Source organism: Carcharhinus amblyrhynchos, unplaced genomic scaffold (assembly GCF_965287045.1).
Source record: "Carcharhinus amblyrhynchos unplaced genomic scaffold, sCarAmb.v2.hapA scaffold_54, whole genome shotgun sequence".
Taxonomy (NCBI): Eukaryota; Metazoa; Chordata; class Chondrichthyes; order Carcharhiniformes; family Carcharhinidae; genus Carcharhinus; species Carcharhinus amblyrhynchos.
Window position 1 is genome coordinate 871,571 of NW_027649795.1, and position 6,000 is coordinate 877,570.

General features: G+C 48.3%; 1 protein-coding gene across 1 annotated transcript in view; it reads right to left on the minus strand.

Moving 5' to 3' along the window:
- The window catches only part of LOC145337636 (G protein-coupled receptor 137Ba-like), a 38,326-nt gene extending 32,705 nt beyond the window's left edge, over nt 1-5,621 (minus strand). The window contains exon 1 of the mRNA XM_080182443.1: nt 5,575-5,621. The gene's annotated coding sequence lies outside the window, so the exon portion shown is untranslated. The remainder of the gene's footprint in view (nt 1-5,574) is intronic.
- Nucleotides 5,622-6,000: the final 379 nt, after the last annotated feature.

A 6,000-nucleotide genomic window follows, 5' to 3' on the forward strand; every position in this document is an offset into this window, starting at 1 on the left:
CGCACTATCCGTAGCCCCCATCACTTGTCTGAGTTTGTAAAATCTCACTTACTGCACTGTCTGGAGACAATACACATCTCTTTAACTTATGCATAATGCTCTTTCCACTCACATTGTCAGCATCTTTAAGACTTGAATAGCAGGTTAGTTGTAAAGACTCACATTCTAATCAGTAATCTGCCTACGCTGTTATACGCTCTGTCTGAGACCAGAACTCTCCATTCACCTGACGAAGGGGCAAACCCCGAAAGCTTGAGAGTTTACTATCAAATTGGTTGGACTTAAACTTGGTGTTGTCAGACTTCTTACACAGCAGGAAAGGCAGACAGAGCCAGGCAAGACAGATAAATATGGTGCAGAGACAGAGAGAGAGAGAGAGAGAGAGAGAGAGGGGGACACCACAGATAGACAAGGTGCAAAGAGACACACACACACACACACACACACACACACACACACACACACACACACACAGAGACACCACAGACCGACAAGGTGCAGAAAGAGAGAGAGAGATTGCAGATAGACAAGGTGTAGTCAGAAAGAGAGAGAGAGAGAAACACAAGCGGGGCGAGAGAGACATGCAGAGATACAAAGATAAAGCCAGGGAAACAAGTACATGTAAACAAATTGAAAAAAGTAAAGTTAGAAGTTTATTTATTAGTCACAAATAGGCTTACATTAGCACTGCAGTGAAGTTACTGTTAAAATCCTCTAGTTGTCATTCTTCGGCGCCTGTTCAGTTACACTGAGGGAAAATTTAGCACAACCAATGCACCTAACCAGCACATCTTTCTTTGGATTGTGGGAGGAAACCCATGCAGATACAGGGAGAACATGCAGATTCACACAAACAACCTGGGAATTGAACCCATGTTTTGGCCCTGGAGGGAGTGCAGAGGAGGTTTACTAGGCTGATACCGGAGTTGAGGGGATTGAGCTATGAGGAGAGGCTGAATAAACTAGGCTTGTACTCGTTAGAGTTTAGAAGAATGAGGGGAGATCTCATTGAGACGTATAAGATGATGAATGGGATGGATAGGATAGAGGTGGAGAGACTCTTCCCGCTCAAAAAAGACAGTAGGACTAGGGGGCACAGCCTCAAGATAAAGGGGAGGTGGTTTAGAACGGAGTTGAGGAGGAACTTCTTCACTCAAAGGGTGGTGAATCTCTGGAATTCTCTGCCCGTTGAAGTGGTGGAGGCTGCCTCGCTAAATATTTTTAAGAAGCGGGTTGATGGGTTTTTGATAAGAGAGGGGATTAAGGGTTATGGGGAGAGGGCGGGAAAGTGGAACTGAGCCACAACAGATCAGCCATGATCTTATTGAATGGCGGGGCAGGCTCGAAGGGCTAGATGGCCTACTCCTGCTCCTATTTCTTATGTTCTTATGTCCCTAGCGCCGTGAGGCAGCAGTGCTAACCCACTGTGTCAGCCATGTAATTACTGCCCAGAAGAAGGAGATAGAGAAAGTGAAAGAAGGGGAGACATAGAGAGTCAGAGACATCAGGAACTGTGAGGAGGAGAGAACTTCATGAGGATATAGGCAGACTGATGGAAAGGGGAGACACGAAGCAGATGAAATTTGATGCAGAGAAGCATGAAGTGGGAGACTTGGTGGGAAGAATTATAGAATCAAAGAATCCCTACAGTACAGGAGGCCATTCAGCCCATCAAGGCTGCACCAAAAACAATCCCACCCAGGCCTTATCCCTGTAACTCCACATATTAAGTCCATTCTGACACTAACGCAAAATTTAGCATGGCCAATCCACATAGCCAGCACGTCTTTTGGTCAGTGGGAGGAAACTGGAGCACCCAGAGGAAACCCACGCAGACACAGGGAGAATGTGCAGACTCCACACAGACAGTGACCCAAGCCGGGAATCGAGCCCAGGTCCCTAGTGCTGTCCCTAGTGAGGCAGCAGTGCTAACTCTAATTTGCAGTGCTAAGTGCTAATTCTACCTACCAACCAGCCTTCCATTCATTGACCCTGTCTACACTTGCCCCTGCCTCAGGAAAAGCAGCCAGCATAATCAAGGACACACACACCCCGGACATTCTCTCCTCCACTTCTCCCTTTGGGAAAAAGATACAAAAATCTAAAGTCACGTAGCAACCGACTCAAGAATAGCTTCTTCCCTGCTGCCATCAGACTTTTGAATGGACTTACCTTGCATTAAGTTGATCTTTCTCTACACCCTAGCTGTGACTGTAACGCTACATTCTGCACTCTCCCCTTTCCTTCTCTACGAACAGTATGCTTTGTCTGCATAGTGCGCAAGAAACAATACTTTTGACAGTATGCAAATACATGACAATAATAAATCAAATTGATCTTTCTCTACATCCTAGCTACGACTATAACGCTACATTCTGCAGTCTCCTTTCCTTCTCTATGAACTGTACGCTGTCTGTATAGCGTGCAAGAAACAATACTTTTGACTGTATACTGATACATGCGACAATAATAAATCAAATCAAATTCAAATCTAACCACTGTGCCACCGTACAAGGACAGGCAATCATAAAACAAAAGGTATAATTTTAAAGAGGGTTACAGGATCAGAGAAGCATCGGTGATCAACATGCCCCATTCACTGAAGATGGCAAGGGAAGTTGAGAAAGTATTTAAAACAGAATACAAAATCCCGAGTTTTATTAATAGAGGCATAGAGGACAAAAATAAGTTGGGTTTAGACCTGAAAATCCTCTGGCCTGAACTGAAACTGAGTATGTTCAATTCTGGCTGCCACACCTTGGGGACATGAAGACCTTTAGAGTGAGAGTGCACGAGAGGATTAGAGAACAGATTTACAAGAACGCTTCCAGGAATGAGGGGATGTCAGTAGCATAGAACCGTTGGAGAATCACCTCGCAGAGGAGAGCTTTGAGAGGTATTCAAAATCACAAGGGCCAGGCACAAAGTATTACAGAATTACACAGTGCAGGAGAGGCCCTTTGGCCCATCAAGGCTGCTCCGACACACGAGAGCCACTGTCTACCCAACCCAATTTACCAGCACTTGGCCCATGGCCCTGAACGTCATGATGTGCCAAGTGCTCATCGAGTGCTTTTTAAAGGATGTGAGGCATCCCGCCTCCACCGCCCTCCCAGGCAGCGCATTCCAGACCCTCACCATCCTCTGGGGAAAGAAGTCTTTTCCTCAAATCCCTCCTAAACCTCCCGTCCCTCACCTTGAACCGTGTCCCTTCAACTAAGGGGCTGCTCCTTATCCACCCTGTCCATGCCCCTCATAATCTTGACCACCTCAATCAGGTCACTCCTTAGTCTTCTCTGCTTCAGAGAAAGCAAACCAAGCCTACCCAACCTCTTTTCGTAACTTAAATACTCCATCCCAGGCAGCATCCTGGTGAATCTCCTCTGCACCCCCTCCAGTGCGTTCACATTCTTCCTATAATGCGGCAACCAGAACCGCACACAGTACTCCAGCTGTGGCCTCACCAAAGTTCTATACAACTCCAACACAACCTCTCTGCTTTTGTAATCTGTACCCCGACTGATAAAGGCAAGTGTGGTTCACCACACTGTTAACCTGTCTTTCGACATTCAGAGCCTCCCGTCCATTGATGCTGTCTGTACTCCCCGCTGTCTCGGAAAAGCAGCCAGCATAATAAGAACATAAGAACATAAGAAATAGGAGCAGGAGTAGGCCATCTAGCCCTTCGAGCCTGCCCCGCCATTCAATAAGATCATGGCTGATCTGTTGTGGCTCAGTTCCACTTTCCCGCCCTCTCCCCATAACCCTTAATCCCCTCTCTTATCAAAAACCCATCAACCCGCTTCTTAAAAATATTTAGCGAGGCAGCCTCCACCACTTCAACGGGCAGAGAATTCCAGAGATTCACCACCCTTTGAGTGAAGAAGTTCCTCCTCAACTCCGTTCTAAACCGCCTCCCCTTTATCTTGAGGCTGTGCCCCCTAGTCCTACTGTCTTTTTTGAGCGGGAAGAGTCTCTCCACCTCTATCCTATCCATCCCATTCATCATCTTATACGTCTCAATGAGATCTCCCCTCATTCTCCTAAACTCTAGCGAGTACAAGCCTAGTTTATTCAGCCTCTCCTCATAGCTCAACCCCCTCAACTCTGGTATCAGCCTAGTAAACCTCCTCTGCACTCCCTCCAGGGCCAAAATATCCTTGCGCAGGTGCGGCGCCCAAATCAAGGACCCCAAAGCAACCCGGACATTCTCTCTTCCACCACCTTCTGTTGGGGAAAAGGTACAAAAGTCTGAGGTCACGTACTGACCAACTCAAGAACAGCTTCTTCCCTGCTGCTGTCAGACTTTTGAATGGACCTATCTCGCATTAAGTTGATCTTTCTCTACACCCTAGCTGTGACTATAACACTACATTCTGCATTCTCTCCTCTCCTTCTCTATGAATGGCAATGCTTTGTCTGTACAGCGCGCAAGAAACAATACTTTTCACTGTATCCCAATACACGTGACAATAATAAATCAAATGAATGGACAAATGCCAAGGCCTCTTCGTTCCTCAGAGCTTCCTAATATCATGCAGTTCACCCAATACTTCCTTGCAAAATTACTTCTTTCAAAGTCTATCGCCTCACATTTATCATGGTTAAATTCCACTGACCACTTATCTGCCTATTTGACTATGTTGTCTATATCTTCCTGTAACACAAGACACTCAACCTCACTATTAACCAGTCTGATCTTTGTGGCAAACTTGCTAATCCTCACCCTCACATAGTAATTAATGTAATTTATATAAATGAGAGGGGAGTCAGCATGGATCCCTGTGGTATGCCACTGGACACTGCCTTCCAGTCACTAAAGCATCTGTCTGTCACCAACCTCTGTCTCCTACAACTGAGCCACAATAGATGAAACTGCTTCTATCGACGGAAAGAAGTAACAGAGGGCGCTGGTTTAAGATGATTGGTGTCAGAAGCAGAGGTGATGTGAGGATAAACTACCTACACCAGCGAGTGGTTAGGATTGAGAGTGCCTGAGAGTGCAGTGGAGGAAGATTCAACAGAGAGCTTCAAAAGGGAATGGGGTCGTTGTCTGAAGGAACAAGCTTTTGTTTGGGGGCAAGTTTCTCTTAAAGAGAGCTGGTACAGGCACAATGGACCAGATAGTCTCCTTCTGCGCCCTGACCCCAACACCTCGTCCCAATACTAACACCCCTGGTCCCGGCCCCCTCACCCCAGGCCCCCTGATCCCCTCACCCCAGGCCCCCTCCCCCTCCCCCTCGCCCCCACACCCCAACCCCCTCACCCTGACCCCCCTCAACCTGCCTCCTCCAAATCCTGACTCCAACTCCTCACCCCAAAGACAACCCCCTCACTCCTAACCCCCAATGCCAACCTCACCTTCGACCCCTCAACCTGCCTCCAAATCCTGACCCCTCACCCCAACCCCTGACCCATCTCACTGCCCTTTGACTCCCCTCCTCCCACGCTCCGGGGCACAGAGAGTAACTGCTCCTGTGGGTGGGTGGGTGGGGTGGGGGGAAGGGGCAGTGATGGGGGTGGGAGTTCAGTACCGGGCCGGGTTTGGGGGTTCGGTACCGGGTCTTCACTCACCCGCTCCGCAGCCGCTACTTCACCGACACCAAGAAGGACTGAGGCGGGACAAACCGCGCCTGCGCACAAGGTGATGAAACTGAGCCTGCGCACAAGCCGAAAAGAAACGGCGCATATGCGCATGTCCTGAAAGGAGATTGCACCTGCGCACAACCCGTGCCGGCTGTGTCCAACCGCCAGAGGAGACCGCGCCTGAGCACAACCGGCCAATGAGACGGCTGCCGGCACCAGAGCATGCGCTTCAATCATCAGGCCGGGGAGGCGGATAACGGCGGGTGGCTTCAAACCCGCTGCTCGTTTCTGAAGAAAAGCTGCGTGTTTATTTGCTTTTAAATCTCCAAAATCATTTGGCTCAGAACACCAAAGCGTCAGACAGCGAGTGAAACCAACCGTGAGTATCCCGTTTTGAAAAACTTCAAAAAGTAA